This window comes from Protopterus annectens, chromosome 14.part0, assembly GCF_019279795.1.
Source record: "Protopterus annectens isolate FY-2018-M chromosome 14.part0, PAN1.0, whole genome shotgun sequence".
NCBI lineage: Eukaryota > Metazoa > Chordata > Ceratodontiformes > Protopteridae > Protopterus > Protopterus annectens.
The window spans coordinates 1,142,294,408-1,142,312,250 of NC_056748.1; the positions used below are offsets into that span (position 1 = coordinate 1,142,294,408).

At 39.1% G+C, this 17,843-nt stretch overlaps 1 protein-coding gene across 1 annotated transcript in view; it reads left to right on the top strand.

Moving 5' to 3' along the window:
* The window catches only part of CPN1 (carboxypeptidase N subunit 1), a 549,032-nt gene that overhangs the window by 254,906 nt on the left and 276,283 nt on the right, over positions 1-17,843 (top strand). The gene's annotated exons all lie outside the window — the stretch shown is intronic.

Sequence of the window (17,843 nt, forward strand, 5' to 3'; positions counted from 1 at the left end):
TTTGGTCCAAGTTTTGGTGCCGAAAAGCATGGTATGAGGTATAACCTGGTAGTGCTGGGGTGCTCTCAGGAGCCCTGAACCAGGTTTCTGTTACTGCACAGATATCAATGTTCTCCATGCTAAGGAGAGTTTCGAAAGTGCATCTTGAGGTTTAGACTTCTGGCATTGAGTAGCATTACTCTTAGTTTCTTATCCCTTGTGATACCTATGGAGGTGGGTTTGTCTTTTGAGCCTTGCCTAAAAAGGCACTATGGGGGTAGCAAGAGCCTTTGCCAATATCCGAAACCCCACGGGTGACAGGTGCAAGCCGTCCCTAGTGAAGCATCGTGGCTTGTCGAGCATATCATCCCAAGCTGACAGGCATTGGATCCCCTTTGAATGACACCAGTACTTAAGCCAATTGTTGAAATTGATCATCTTGTCTTCATATTGTGGCATCATTCTTGGTGAGGGAAGATGCTACTCAAGGTCAGGGTCATACCGGCCTGGGCTACATGCTCAGAGAGCTCCTTTATGTCTCTTTTCATGTAGTCCAGGGAGGTACGTCTCAGGTCATTCACACCAGCATGGACAATGACTGAGTCATATTTGTACTTGCCTTGGAGTGTCCTGAGTGCTTGTGTTATGTGGCGAATCCTAGCACCCGACAGGCTCCTCACCGTGACCCTCTCCTTGTTCAGCCTGGTGAGTGGGACGTCAGTGTGCCTTACGATAGAGTCACCTATTACAAGTGTATCAGGTGTGTTGTTTAGTCTTAAGGGCTGTGACTGTTTGGCACACTGGCTTTGTGAGATATGTGTTGCATGTGTTTTGTTTTGGGGTAGCGGCTGCTTGGGTGTCTGCTTTGGAGGTCTCTGCTGCTTCGGCAGATCTTTATTTAGAGCCTCCGAGTATGTTTTTGTGTGATTATGTGTTTGGTTTGCTGTCGTGGTAGGTCTTTGTGAGACTGGAATTGTAGTGAGTGTGGTTTCCTTCTCCTCCTGGCTGGTTATGCCAGTACTGAGTTGAGAGAGCTTAGCCTCCAGTTTGGCTATATGGTTGCAGCTCTCACATGTGTTGGAATTTGTTGGGAGGAGGAGAGGGTTGTCTGTGTACATGAGGCAGTTGTAACATTGCCTCAAGATTCCCAGATTCACCAGCTGGACCGGAGAGGAGACTGACAACTCACCTTTGGACATGCTAGAATAATATTGAGAATTCCTTAATAATTGAAAACCAGGGCCAGTGGGGAGTGAGGGTGTAGTGCTTTTAATTTTTAGTGCAGACTTATATAATTGCTTTAGTGAGCAAGTGCCAGGTAACAAGTGCAATGTGTTACAGGTAACTTAAATGCAAAAATGACAAACAGTAACTTTCTTTCAAGTGAAACAAGGAAATAAGTACAGTAAGCAATGCAGATATCACTAGTGATCCACAGAAGCACTGAGAAGCCGCGTATTAGGTGGAATTAGCGCCCAGGAAATAACAAGCAAACAAACAACAAGCATATAAACAAAGCTAGATTCAGCAGGCCTGGATCTAGTCTATGCTACAGCAAACAAGGTGTACCAATTTCAGTAAGATACAGTTCAAATATTCAGGCACTATAAACCTTTAACCAGAAATTTCCAGCTCAGAAGGGCAGAGTCCAGCCTCTTCTCCCACAAGTGTGCAGACCACAAACCTTCTTAATGTAAAATAACTGGCCTGAAGCCCAAGTGCTTAAACCAGAACTAATACACTTTAAGAATAACAGACACTGGGCTCTCAATCAGCAGATCAATACACTTTAAGAATAACAGACAATGGGCTCTCAATATTATCCTACAAATACTCCCATTCTCTGTAACTTGATCAACCCCTATGAAAATCTAAGTACCCTACGCTCAGCCAATAAATTACTAGCCGCAACCCTAAAATCCAATGACAAATCAGGTGATTCTCTATTTATTAACACCGTTGGAATCCTTTGGAATAAACTTCCAAGTAATCTTATATCCCTTTCATCTACTCCTGTGTTCAAAAAGCATCTAAAAACCTTCCTTAATTCACAATGGCTGTGTCCATGCACTAATCCTGGCTGAAACTCTTTTTGTCATAACTAACCTTTTCTTATTTACTAAGTTTTCTGCTTTAAACTCTGTTGTCAAAAGTGTCTATTTTGTCTTGTACCTATTATGCTATATACCTAGTTATATACCCTCCTTATCCTTCATCTTAACCTAAGAAGTATTAATAATAAGGTTCACAACTTACATGCCTTGCTTGCAACTCACTCCCCTGACATCATGTGCCTATCGGAAACATGGCTTAAACCATGCACTAAGGATGAAGAAATTATCCCACCTGGATATAGCATCCTTAGGAGCGATCGAATATCCAGAAAAGGTGGGGGAATAGCTGTCATGTTCAAGAACTCCCTGAACATTACCATGAACCCACTCCAACCTCCAAAAATCCCCAACCTTGAACTAATTGCGCTAAAGATTCGCCTAAACAACCAAAAAAGTATTACTCTCATAGTAACTTATCTACCACCAGGCAAAAATATTGAAAACCTAGAACTAATCCTCAGTTGGTTTGCTACCAACTATCCCCAAGAAACCATAATTCTAGGGGATGTTAATATTAACTGGGCCCTCTGTTCCGAACTCCCAAATCCTCTCCCCATTAACTTACATGGCTTCTCTCAAAATATTCTATCTCCCACCAGAATTGGTAATACTCAACAAAAAGAGAGCATCCTTGACTGGATACTTACAAACAAGGCTCCAAATAACTATACTACAGGGACCCTTCCCAACGACCTTAGTGACCACCTGATTACCTTTATTATAAAGCACAAGTGTCCAACTTCAAATCATCCACAATCCAGACTAGTTAGGAACAGTAAGAATTTTGTCCCAGACCATTTTATTGCAGAACTTAAGGCATGCAATTGGTCCATCCTAAAAACTTTACCCTTAGATGAGAGTGTGTTATATTTTAATAACACTTTCCTAAAATACTTGACTCCCATGCTCCTAAGCTGCCTTACTAGAACTAAGGCACGATCGCACCCTGGCTAACAAAGGACACTAAAGCCAAAATTAAACATCGAGACAAGGCCTGGCACAAATGGAGAACCTCTAAAACCCCACTAGATCGCATCAAGTTTCTTCAGCTTAGAAACTCAACTAAAGCAGCGTATTGTCTGACAAAAAACAGTATTACTGTCACCTCCAAAATAAACACCAGAATAATCCCAAGAAATTCTGGGCCGGTTTTAATCACCTCCTTCATCCAGGTAAATCCACCACCCCTACCCCTGAAAAACTCATTGGTAAAGATTCTAAAGAAATAGCCAACACCTTTAATTCATTTTTCACAGAAACCATCCAGTCCCTCGCCAACCAACTTACTACTTCTCCCTCGGCTACACCCTCAACCAAAGACCCAACTCAACCCTCCTTTAACCTCCAACCCGTACCTACCTCCTATATTAGAACCCTCTTAAATAAAATCAAACCAACCACCCTAGCGGCTGACTTGCTCCCAGCCAATTACCTACAAATTGCATCTGATGCCATAGCCTACCCTGTTTCTATCTTGGTTAACCGGACCATTTCAGAAGCTTCTGTTCCCTCTATTTGGAAAATCTCCCACATCATCCCTCTACATAAAGGTGGATCTTCCACTGACACATCAAACTACAGACCCATAGCTATACTATCTCCTCTAGCCAAAATCATGGAACGCTGCATTCACAAGCAGCTCATTACCCATCTTACTCGAAACAATCTCCTGTCTCACACCCAGCACGGCTTTCACCCCCATCATAGCACAACTACTGCTCTCCTTTCCTTTGTTGACAGTTAACCACAATCGAAATAATAAATTAATATCCTCTGCGCTCTTCCTCGACCTATCCAAAGCCTTCGACATGGTCAATCACCAACAGTTGATCCACACACTGGAGGCATACTATCTTAGCAAAACTACCATAGACTGGTTTAATGACTACCTTTCTTGTAGACAACAGGCTGTTCAATGGGAAAATAGCTTATCCGACCTACTCCCCACAAATATCGGCGTTCCCCAAGGATCTATCCTTGGTCCTCTTCTTTTCTCCATATTTATTAATGATCTGCACTCCATCATTCCCAAAGCCACCTGCATACAATATGCAGACAACTCCACCCTGATCTGCTCTGACAACTCCCTCGACAAACTCCAAGTCGCAACCCAAAACTGTTTTTCCCTAGTTGAAAAATGGTTCTTGGAACTAAAACTCTTACTAAACCCATCCAAAACCAAATTACTTCTGTTTTTCCCCACTACTTCTACCCATCAAGGAAATGAATCTCCTAGCACCAACCACCCCATCATTCACGTGACATCCAATAATGGGACCATAATCGACCCTGTCTCCCACACCAAATTACTAGGTGTGACCATAGACCACAAGCTTAAATTTGATACTCATATCAACCTGACCATTAAGTCGGTAAACAAGAAACTCGGGTCCATGTATAGAATTAAGAACTTCCTAACCCCACACACTAAACTAACCATTGCCCGGACTCACCTCCTTTCCACACTCCTCTATGCCTCCCCGATATTCTCCTTCCTTAATAAAAGAGAACTCAACAAACTATCTACAACCTATAACCACATAGCTAGATTTATAACAGGAATGCCCTATCGTACACATCACTGCAACAATCTCAGAACACTAGATTGGTTAGAACTACCTAACATTCTCAAACTCAATCAACTCATTGAGGCTTTCAAAGCAATCCACCATCCTGACAAAACCCCCTCAATGAACAAAATATTTACCCCCTACTCTAACCTTACATCCCTTAGATCATCCAAAAGCTTACAAATTCAAACTATTAAATCTAACAATTCGAGGTGAAGCACTCTATGCTAATTCCATTGGAAAATCCTGGAATGCCCTCCCAAACAACCTAAGACACAAGACCTCACTCCACCAATTCAAAAAACAACTCAAAGATCTCCTAAAGTCCGAATGGCTATGCCCATGTTCTAATCCTGATTAATAGCAAACATCCCAGGACTACCTAATTTCCACCCAATCCAAATTGCAAGGGTCTTCATTGTAGCTATGGTACTCCAACGACCTAAGACTGTTTACCTCTTTAAATTATTTGTATAACCCTATTACTTGTTCATTTGACTTTGAATGTAATACTTAGGACCTGATCTTCTGATGTTTTTTGTCAAATCTATGGAGCTTTTCTCCCCGGGCCTCTACTGAAAATGGACATGTATCCAGCTAGACTAGCCCGGTCAACAAATGTAAAATAAAATAAAAATAAATAAAATAAAATAAACATGTCCTTCCCTCACTGCTGTTTCTTTTGTTATGTAATGTAAATAAGCCTAACTCGTAGGGTTTTTTTTTTGTTACCATGTATAACCAATTGTTGATTAGTATCCCCTTATGTCTATAGTTACTTATGTATACTAGTTGTATCCAGCTGCTGTGGAGCTTTTCTCCCTGGGCCTCTACTGAAAATGGACATATATCCAGCTAAACTAGCCCAGTCAACAAATGTAAAAATAAAAAAAAAAAATAAAATATTTTTTTCAGTCTTAGATGCAAAAAGCTCTTTTTGGCAAATTTCACTGGATCGCAAATCTTCATTGTTAACCACATTCAGCACACCATTTGGTAGATACAGATTTTTAAAAATGCCATTTGGAATCAATTCTGCCAGTGAAGTATTTCAATGTGCCATGGAACAAATTTGCTCTGGTTATCCATGTATTATTATAGTAGACAACATCATTGTTGGAGGCAATGGTGAAAGGCGAGCATGATAGAAATCTCAGGAAAGTTCTAGACCATACATGTGAAGTAAATCTCAAACTGAATCCTCAGAAAAGTAAACTCAAACTGAAAGAAGTTACAGTAAACACTCAGTTAACTGGCTCCCATGGGGAATGGTAGGATGCCAGATAACTGTAATTTCTAGTTGCTTGAGCATTACTATTAAAAATAGGTCTGACTAATACTGTACAATATACTATTTGTTTGATTTGACTTGTTCTCAGGTTGGGGAGAGAGGGAATTTATTTCTATCTTTCTTTTTAAAACTCTAAAACTCTAAAAATGTAAGGTATGTTTCTGTGGGGGGAAAACAAAGTGCAACACATGAAAACTGTACTGTATTTATTCAATGTTTTTTTACCGGTTGCTTGAGTTACAATTAACAGAGAGTTTACTGTACTTATGTGGGACATTTGTTTACCATTTCCGGCTTACAAACAGATCCATGTAAGCAAACAGCAATTGCTGAAATGCCAGTTCTAAAGCATGTCACATCTTTACAATGTTTTCTAGATATGGTCAACTATTTACGAAAGTTCATCCCAGACTTGAGTGAGCTTTCTGTATGATTACATGAGTTGACATGCAAAAATGTGAACTGGTCCTGGTTGTAACAACAACAAAGAGCATCTCATATTCTATAGAAAAAAAATGCCAGTCCACCCACATTTAGATATGATGTTCACAAACCTGTAACTTTTTCTTGTGATGCTTCAAGGTATGGCCTTGGTGCAGCTTGTCATCAAGAAGGCAGTGCAGTAGCCTATGTGTTCATGTTATCAGTAGTGATGAGTATCCACAAGCCAATGGTTTAGCTGAACGGGCATTTTGGAGTGCAAAGCACTTGGAGAAATCCAACATAGATGTTACCAATCTTTTCCCTAACTTATTCAATCTCAGAAACATTCCTCGAGATAACTTGCTTGGTTCACCTGCTCAAAGATTGATGTCCAGACAAAAACAAACAACTCTTCCAATCAGCAAACAATTGTTAGTACCAAATGCAAAGAACAATAGAGTGGTCAAGGTTCAACTTTTGAAAAAACGTCAGTCAAAAAAGTTGTACTATGATAAAACCAGTAAATCCTTTTGACCATTGCTACAAGGAGAAGTGAGAATGCAAACATTCAAAGGTTATGATCGTGTAGGAATCATGAAGGACATTTATGAGGAACTAAATAACCAACTAAAATTTCAACAACTCTCAATCACACATAAAATTCTACACCAGCCTACTAATACACCTATTCTCACTAGCCTCATCTCCCCCTATACAAACCTTTCAAACCTGCGCTCAGCAAATAAACTACTAGTTACAACCCAGAAATCCCACAACAAGGCAGGAGATTCTCTCTTCACAAACTCTGTGGGGACAATTTGGAACAAACTTCCCACAAAACTGACATCTCTGTCATCATTACCTCTCTTTAAAAATCAACTAAAAAGTCACTTAAAAGCACAATGGCTTTGTCCTTGCACAAACCCGACTAACCCTTTACCACCATAACCTTTTCTATACATCTCCTCCTCAACCACCTTTAATCTATGTAAACATATGTTATCTCATATATACAGTATGACAAAAAAAAAAAACCTCTCTATTATTCCTTGTTTGAAAAGACATTTTATCTTTTCTCTCTGTTTCAATCTTATTCATATTTGTGTATTACATGTATTAACTTACTCTGTTTTATAAATGTTATCTTATTATGCCTATTTCTGTGCAAACTTGTAAAAACCACTGGAGCTTTTCTCCCCGGGCCTCCACTGAAAATGGACATAAATCCAGCTGGACTAGCCCGGTCAACAAATGTAAAATAAAATAAATAAATAAATAAAATAAACTGAGATTTTACATCATGTAATCTGAAGGAATGGATTACAGAAAGAATTGTAGACATGTGCTACCTGTCTCAGAACCAGTGCCACAGCAGATTGCCTATGCCAATGACTCTAATTTCCAGAGTGACTCGTCAACTGTTCAAGTTCAAAAGGACAGTGTGCTTTCTGCAAACAACTTTGATGTAAACCCAGCTGTTCCAGTACTGAACGAAACCCCAGAGACTGTCCCTGTTGCTAAACCCAGTCAGAATTTATGTGTAACTTGGGTAGAATTTGCAAACCCAATCCTAAATACACAGCAACTTGAACTTGAAGTCAGTTATGTTTTATTGAAATGCTGAAACAATATCTAGCTCTTAAATATGCCTTTGTTCTTGTATTTTGCAATGTTGAACAAAATTAAAGAGGGAGGATGTAGATAAGTGTGTATATTGTACCTGTTCAGCCACTGTAGTCAGAGAGCATGTGCATATAAGTTACTGAGCATGTGCGAGATCAGTGCCATTTTGTATAGTCAGTCAGTGTGAATATAAGCTTGAATGGAGATGCGCATGGTGTGTTAGAAGTAACAAGTCAGTCAGTAAGCATATGAAGTACAAAGTACATGTACAAGTTACAGCTCCTGATGTGTGTAGGTATAATAAACAACTTGAACGTGTACCCAGCCTCAGCGTCTCATTTGAATACAAGAGACATGTGATATTGCTGTCATGCAAAGAAAGCGTTTTTTTAAATTACTTGCTCAGATGAAGGTCTGGCGGGTTATTTTCATCTGGTTCATCCTTTGACAAGTTGTAACTTGATAAGATATGAGTGAAGTGAAAAAAGAAACTCTAGTACATTTGGAATAAAAATTGCACACACAAAAAAAAAATGCCATTTGTCCCAATGTTCACTGACATCATGGTTTCTTGTAAAATACTTGTTTACTCAGTCTGTTGGCTAGATAATTGGGTAACTGTCAGGGTTTGTCCAGCTGGATAGTATTCATTTTTGCTGGAAACCTGATAAGTAGAGCTCCAACAAATGAGGTGCAGCATAAAGTGAAGACTGGTATGAAAAGAAGTTCATGACGCGTTCATGCATGGTTCATACTACTTATTCACTTTGAAGGTCAAGTGATTTGATAGGGGAAATCCACTGCTGGAAGGAGTCCATGGGAAGGGTATCTGAAAGATGCATGGGATGCAAAGGAAAGGATACGAACACACGCTATAAGAGCATTGGAGCTCTTCTAACTAGACACAAAAAGACGCAAGGATTACATGATATCATCTAGTCAGGAGGATGTGAAGGAGTCATTGGTGAGGAGGAAGAAAAGAGGGAGGGGAGAATGAGGCAGAGGAGGACATAAATAACTCATCTGAGGTTGCTGACTGAGACATATTGGGGAAACTGAGTTTGTTTTGTGACTTGCAATGAAGTAACCACATTGCTGCTGTGCTGTCATTTCTGGAGGTGGAGGAAACGTTATTTCTTCAAATCAATTGCAGCTACTCATACCTAATACAGTTGGGTAGTGAAGTCTAGCTGTTACTGACAGACTCGGTAAATGCAAAACTCCATATTTGATGTAGCTTCAGGGAACATACACTTACACCTATTGATGAATTTGGAGTCCCTGGGTGTCATGGAATTGATCTTAACGGTTAGAGAGGGCCAAGTTTCCCTGCAAAATCACTGAATAAGCTACAGATGAGGTATTTGCATTCTGTACTTCAGTTCCAGCCATTCAAGCATTCTCTGGTTTGCACTTCACTGTCTTCTGAAGGGGACATTTGTAACAAACTTTTACTGCTCTATTGCACACCAAGGAAATTTTGTCTACAAGATACACAATAAGGTCATTGCAAATAATGGTTCTAGAAAGAAGTGTTTCAGTAGCATAATGACCTTCTCAACCTTTACTCAGCTATATTCTATAAGAAAGTCATTTAACTTGTAGAATCTGTCTAGAAGTTGATTGGACTGATTAGCAACCATCTCAAAATGCAGCTCAGCTATGGTGAAGAGTTATTTAACATGACAGGTAGTATCGGGGCTGACTACAACTTGGAAACATGTCCAATCACTGGCCACCAAGCTCACTAGTAGGAATGTGACATGTTGGATTTGATAAAAAAAAACATAGTTTTGGGTGTAAGAGGATGAAAATGTAATCATACTGCATCTATCCAGCACTGTAACTGTTGTCGTTATTCTATAAAGTAAGATGAATGTTACTGAATTCTTTATAAAATCATGGAAGAACATGTCATCTGCAAACTTATAAGATTCCTCAAGTACTGTAGGTCCATCAAATTGACAAGGATTTTGAAAATGAGGAATTCACCTAGCACAGGGGTGCAGAGTGGTGGAACCTTAACTATGGTCCAGGTGTCCAAAGTTTGATTAGCAGCCCCTGCCTGAGATTGTTGGCTAGAGACACTTGCATATTGGTACGTAGGTTCATAGGTAAATACTAGGCTGGCTGCCCTTGCTGGCCATTTTTAGCCTAGCCAGTGTTCCTTTTTGTACTTAAAATAACATATCCCATTTTGTTATAGATCGGCCTTGCCCTTCCCATGGTCAGTAATATTACCCCTAATGAGAATAACTGGGATCATACTATACATAATTTGAGGGGAAGCATGCATATGATAGAACATTTAGAAGCTGCCTCTCTCCATTAGTAGTACAGGGGACAGTCCTGGGGTAAATTTTCTATTTCCCATCCATAGATCTAATTTGCGCTTAAATATGGACAGCAATGAACTTTGTTTTATGTGGATGGGGAGTCTGTTCCAGAGCAACAGTATCCTCTGCGATATATACCTGTCCTTCTAAACCATTCTCTTCATGTTGCAGAAGAGGTTTAGATCCCCAGACTGAGTATTTTTGATGCCATTTGACTTGCCGATGTGCAGTAAATCTATCAGTAATGGGTTAGAGGATACCTTGTATGTCAGGCACAGGTCACTTCTTAGCAGTCTGTAGGATAACAAGTATAGTGCCATTGCTTTGAATTGATCCATGTAGGACATGTTGTTTATGCCTTGTATCCTTTTAGTAAGGTATCTCTTTGAGCATTCCAGTCGTTGCATGGGTCTGGATAGATATATGACAAAAGGAGCATTATATTCGATAACTGGTGTAATGAGGGCTGAGGAAAGACAATGACATCCTTAGATATAGACACAATCCTTTTGTTTATGAGTGTGTGTGTGTGTGTGTGTGTGTGTGTGTGTGTGTGTGTGTGTGTGTGTGTGTGTGTGTGTGTGTGTGTGTGTGTGTAATGCCCCCGTAGCTTGAAAGAAGTCAGGAAATATACCTGGTGGCTAGACTCAAACCCTGTACCTTGGGAGCAAGAGCTTGAATTCCCTACCCACCACCACTTATAAAATGTTTGCCTCATATATTTGTTCTGTTCATTATAGAATCTGTGTTTTTTCTGGATTTTGAAGTCACTAAATAATGACAGGCATTTGGATTTCAGACTTCATATTCTTCAGAAAGTACATGGTAACACAAAATCTTTTATTCTAGTAATTTTCAGTTTATAAGATCAATATTTGAAATGTGTCCCTATTTTTTGGGGCTGTATTCCCCCATTATTGGCTTTCTCCAGGTTTTTGTGCTATAAGATTGAGAGCTGTGATGAGAACTGAATTAACTGAATATGTTTGGGGGTTGTATTCCCACATTATTGGCTTTGCTAGGTATTTTATGCTAAGAAGTTGAGAGCTATGATGAGCACTGAATTCACTAAATGATAGCCATTTAAGTTTCAGTCTACCTGTCTTTTAAGAAACAGTTGATTTGACATAGTGGTATGTTACTCTGACAGTAGTGCACAGGGTCATGGGTTAAAGACTTGGCAGTGAAATGCATGGTGGTAACACAGCATTTTATTCTAGCAACTTTCTAAAATTATACAAGCAATGTTTAAAATGTGTCCCTAGTTTTTGGGCTTTTGTCCCCCCCCCCCCAATAAATGTTTGCTTTTTCCAGATTTCTTGTGCTTCACAGTTGAGCGATACAGTTGAGTGTGAAGTGCATTTTACAAGGAGCTGAGAGCTTGAAGAGAGGTTTAGTGCTACTTATGCTGTGTCTGCATGCATTGTTAATAGCACAATAGGTAGTGTACTTGATTTGATGCAGAAGGCTGTGGGTTCTACTACCACAGTATATAGATGCATTGTTGATAGTGTACTGTGTTGTACTTTTAAAGGGGGTGGATGCTGCAGTCCTGAGAATGTCTTCTTTGGCAGAGAAACCTAGTAATGATGAGCCTGTTATCAGTTTGCCATCCATTCCCTATTGCAATATTACTAGCTTATCATTTTTTAATGTAACATAGTCAGTTTATTCCTCAAGAGCAACGGGCACTTTATTTGTAGATGAAACAGTGAAATATAAAGTTGTGTGCTAGCAGCAACCTCTTCATTAGTTACAGATTTCTTTAATGTGGAATTATTTAGATGACTTTTATTTCTGCAGATATTGTGCATATTTACTGATACTGGTGGATTGTAGAAGTTTGAGTAGATTTTTGTGATGGAAATGTTCTGAATTGATCAGTTTTGTCAGTATTGGTACATGCATTTTGTTTCATTGTTTAATGGAAAAATGTTCAAAACAATAAATTTAAAATGCCCTCTAACAACTAGACTGTATTATACAAGGAATATAATGTAATACAATCAGGGAGGTGTATCAAAGAACACATGAATGTTTCCAGTGCAAGGGGCCTATAATTTGAAAACAGCCCAAAGTTAATCTTTGTCTGCCACTGGCCAGATATATTTTCTTTGAATGTGGGTTTCAATGCTGTTTCAATGAATGTGAGTTTCAAGGCCAGAGAAGTTTTAATGCTAAGTCTATTTTCATTGTGAAACTGCATTGCTTTGTTTAGCAGATGTTTATTAGTGTTTGTGCTGTAAAATGTAAAATAAAACTTTTAAATGAAATCCAAATCAAAGTAATGGGACACTGGAATAGCTGTAGGGGGGAAGCCTCATTTGACCATGATTTTGTGAGGCGGGAAGGGCGGCAAACTCAGCCCCGGCTGAACTATACCTCTCAACTATCCAGATTTTTAAAAATGAATAGATTTTTGCTTCTTATTTTTGGTTTGTTCCTCATAACATTTGTGGTTTTCTGGCAAATCATTTAGGAATGAAGTGACTAAATAATAACAGACATTGAGTTTCAGACTTCATACCATTCAGGAAAAAGCATGCTAAACCAAGATCTGTTATTCTGTCAACTGTCTAAGTTTATACAAGAGCAATTTTTAGTACTGTTTGTATGTTCCCCCAATATATTTGGCCTTGTCCAGATTTCCTGCATTAAGAGTCGCTAGCAGATAAATCACTTTATAGAATTAGGTATATCCAAACCTCTTAACTGTCCCCACTTTTGGCTCAAAATGTTGCTCTCCCCCTAATAATCTCTCCGCAAAATGACAAATTTGGAAGAAAACTTGGAGGGTTTGCAATTAATAAATAATTGTAATGATCAGAGTAATAGATTACTTTTAATTTCAGAAATGCATATAGATTCGTTTATTTTGTCAGCTACTAAACTTAACAGTATTAATATTAAAAAAGTGTCCCTTCTTTGACAGGTTCCCAGCTGTATTGTGTGGCTATTTTATATTTTTGCATCACATTTTTGGTCTGTTTTTCATAAAATTGTGGTTTTCTGGCAAATTAGTGGCAAATCATTAAAGATTGAAGTTAGAAAATGACAGACATTTGAGTTTCAGATTTCATACCCTTCAGAAAATTCATAGTAATGCAATACCTATTATTCTATTATCTTTCTAAGTTTATAAGAGCAATAGTTAAAAATTGTCCTTATTTTTGGGCCTTTGTCCCACTTCTATTTACGGCTTTGTCCAGATTTCTTGTTCTGAGGTTGAAAAGTATGACACGTGTAAGGGCCATCACCGTCATTCAGAGACATTTCAAATTGTGACATACTTGTTGCACCCCACTCCCCCATGTAGTGACTCTGGATGTGTCCAAGAAAGCAAGGAGCAGTTATACAGTGTAAGTATGCAGAGTATCCCCCCATCCAAGGTAGACACAAGTACTACAGTGGCTTTTCATCTGTCCTTGATTTTGCAGAATGTTCTGGTTTTCTGTCATATTTTTATACTGTTGATTTATGCTTTTTCTTATTCAGAAAATGCATGTCGTTGCAGTGCCTGTTGCTCTTTGATTAAGTAGCAATGCTTTAATGACCATCAGGTACGCTTGTCTGAGACTGTAAGATGCAAGTAAGCTTTAATAAGCACACAGTTAAAGAATTACCAACATTGAAAGCCTTTTTTTTGTTACCATGTAGAGAATATTTACATAACTAGATAGCGTGTAAGCCTTAGGTATTGAAATGCATATGACAACGTTTGTAATAAAGGACAGGATTACAGTATTTTCAGAAGCTCATTACATTTGTTGGAGACTTGCAGTCATCTTTGCAGGCTTTACCCCTAAACTAAACAGAATGCTGATCTATTGTGTTGCATGATCTGTGCAGTAATACTTTAAGCAATTTATCTTGAGCTTTTTCTTGTTTGCTGTTCATTTTTTACTTTGATCATGTTTTCCTCATGAAACAAGTAGATAGTTGTTGTCAGGCAGCAGTTTTGTTTTGGATAAGAAACATTTTTACGAGTGGGGGTATCACAGAGATTGCTACTTTCAGCATGTTACTTGGTACTTTTATAAAGCTGAATATAAATTATAATTATAACTGCAGTGCAAGGAGAAGTGATTTGAGTTGAGTGCTGCTTGTTTTTTATACTTGTTTTTGACTGGCATTCCAGTAAAGTATTTAAAAAGTAATTTTTTTCTTCATGTCTCACAACCTTTTTGCTTCCATCTGGATATTAAGTAAGCTGTCATGTAGCCAATGCATTGAAATATTGTTTTCTTCTGCACTTCATTTTGTCTTGATTGGACTCTCATGACAATTAGGCACCCAGGGCAGTGTATTTAACTAAAGTCCCAGTTTTTGCATTTTTTGCATGGCCCCACCCCTTTCTGACTGGCCACACCCCTTCCCATTGGCCTCACCCATTCAACCATCTTTTGCAGCCCCCCTTTGATTTGAAGCCACCAGCCCCCACTGATGACTTCCCAAAGAAAACAATAATGCATTTTTTGGCATTTAGTTTTAGTCTACAATTTTGGCACCAGTTATTTAATTGGGATAAACTTTTCTGCAGGATGGCTAAGAAATGTGGGGATTCAATGACTGCTCCTAGCTTGCAGTCATCTGAAAACTTAGTAAGTAAGAGTCCTTTGATATTGTCTTTCAGTTCAAAAAAGTAGATGCTAAACAGGAGAGGTCCCAGCACAGAACAGTGGGTGACTTCACTGGTGACTGGTTTCTTTGTTGAAGTAATTTTCTCTACTTTGATTATGTGCATCCTATATGTGATCCAGTTGTCAATCCAGTGGGTGACATATGGGTTTCTTCACAGTTTATTTTGCTTTTCTACTATGCTTTAGTGGAAATTGTGTCAAAACCTTTGAGCAGGTTGAGGCATGTGGTTTGTACCCTTTTGCCTTCATCCATTGCTTTTTTGACCTTCTCAGAAAAATCCATCAGGTTGAATATGCATGACCTGTCCTTGACGATTCCAAGCTGAGAATGGCCCAGTGTTTGGAAATTCCATATGTCCTTATTGATTAGTTCCATAATGAGTCTTTCCATTGTTTTGCATACAAGGCTGCTCAGACTTATGGGTCGCTTATGCAGGGGAATGTCTGTAGCTGTTCTCCATTTGCTTGGTACAAAACCTGTATGGAGGCTGAGACTGTACAGTGTTGTTAGGGGTGTGGTTGAGACTGAACAGTGTTGTTAGGGGTGTGGCTGAGACTGAACAGTGTTGTTAGGGGTGTGGTTAAATCATGCTTTAATCTATTCAATATGTAGCTAGTGATATTCTGATGCAATAATTCTAACATTTGATAGCACTTTCAGGATTTGTTCTTGTGTGATAGCTGAAGGTGAGCTAGTTTGAGGTGTATCTTGAGGGTCAGGCAGATGGTGAAGTTAAAGCTAAATTTATCAGCCAGTAGTTTCACTGTATCTTCATCCCAGTGTAGATAACATCGTTCACAGCCAGCTCAGCGCATTGCTGCATTCTTCTTTTGAGATTACGAGCATAAATAAAAAATTTGGTTGTGATTGTGTTTGGCTTAGGTAGCTCTTTTAACCTCAGAGTTGGGTTTGGTGGATTTTATTAAGCTTCTGAGTTGTTTATTTATTTCAGTGACAAGAGCATTAATATTCTAGGAGTTATTCTTCTTATTTTGGTCAAAATTCTTTACCTTTTATTATAAAGTTTGTTGAAATTACAGTTCAATCATGTGGGTCTGCCCTGCATTTGTTCCTATATTTCCACATATTCAGTAGAGGTAACTGGGTTTGGTGTGGACTTGAAGTTTACCAGTGTATCACTTAAGAGTAAGTAGTTTGTCTAAAAAAGTTCTGAAGGTACTTGGGTGGAAGGGATCTTTGATTTCACTTTTATATTGAAAGAGACTGCTTTATGGTCAAACCAAACAAATGATGCTTTATGGTCAGACCAAACAAATGATGCTTTAAAGTCAGACCTAACAAATGATGCTTTATGGTCAGACCTAACAAATGATGCTTTACGGTCAGACCAAACAAATGATGCTTTATGGTTAGACCAAGCAAATGATGCTTTATGGTCAGACCAAACAAATGATGCTTTATGGTCAGACCAACAAATGATGCTTTATGGTCAGACCTAACAAATGATGAAAATACACAAGGGTTGGTGCAAGATGTCCCCAAATTAGTAAGGACAACATCCAAAATGTTATTCTCCCAGTGGGTACTCTAACTAATTGTTCCTGGGCATTTGTTTTGACAAAGTCAAAGATTCTCTGTGCTTGTGCACCAGTGGTGGTGGTGTAGGTTTCCCAGTTTATAGTTGAATAGTTTAGATCACCTAGAAAAGTGATATTGGGTTTAATACTGATTGATTCTAGTTCCTGAAGATAGGCATTGTGGCTTTCTTATGTCATAAAGAGAGTTCTATAGCTAGCTAATATATGGCACTGGACCTTTCGTATGGTTATTTGGACATGAAAAAGCTGTAGTGGATAATGCTGATTTACCAGCCTTAATGCGAGTTTCTTCTGGATGTAGATTCAGATACCTTCTCCTTTTCCCTTCTGCTCAGTAAATAGTCTAAATGTGTGGAAGTAGTTATAGCCCTGCACAGCTGAAGTGCTTTCCACTATTATAAACCATGTCTCAGTCACTAAACGGATGTTAATGCCCTCCAGGGTGAGAAGGGCTTTTATGGAGTGGAGTTTCTTGTTTAGACTGCAAGCATTGATCAGTAACACCTTCATATTTTTCTTTACTTATTTTATTATGTTCATAGGTTCATAGGTTGGTACTAGGCTATCAGCCCTAGGGCCTATACAAGCCTAGACATAACAATTCCCTGGCTATTTCTTCCCACATTATTTACTTTCCTGGACCCCTGTCTAGCAGGGTGACTGACGTGATCCCTGGGGTGAATTTCCTTTCTCCCATCCAATCGTCAAGGTTCCTCTTGAAGAGGTCCAAAGAGGCACTCTGCTTGACATGTATGGGCAATCTATTCCAGAGTCTGGGGAGTCTCTGGGTCAGGAATCTATCCCTCCAGCATGTTTTGTTTATTGTGATGGCAAGGTTTAGATCCCTGGAGTGTGTAGCTCTGAGGGATTGGGATTTCTTTAAGTGTAGCATGTCCAACAGCTCTGGGTTTGACATGGCCTTGTATTTTAAGCAGAGATCGCCTCTGAGTAGACAATATGCGACAGAGTATAGCTGGAGTTTTTTAAGGCGGTCAGCATAGGGCATCTGCTTTAGGCCTGTGATTCCTTTAGTGAGGTATTTCTGAGGCCTTTCCAGTTGTTGCAGATGTCTTGAGAGGTACATACCAAATGGGGCATTGTATTCTATAATGGGTCTAATGAGGGATGAGTACAGTGGGACAATGACCTCCTTTTTTCTGGATGAAAAGCCCTTTGTGATGAGGTGTGCCACATAGAAGGCTTTCCTGACTGTTGTGGCGATGTGGTTATCGAAGGTGAGACCACTGTCCACCTGTGTCCCTAAGTCTCTTATCACACTTTCTGTGTTTAGTGTACTGCCACCTATA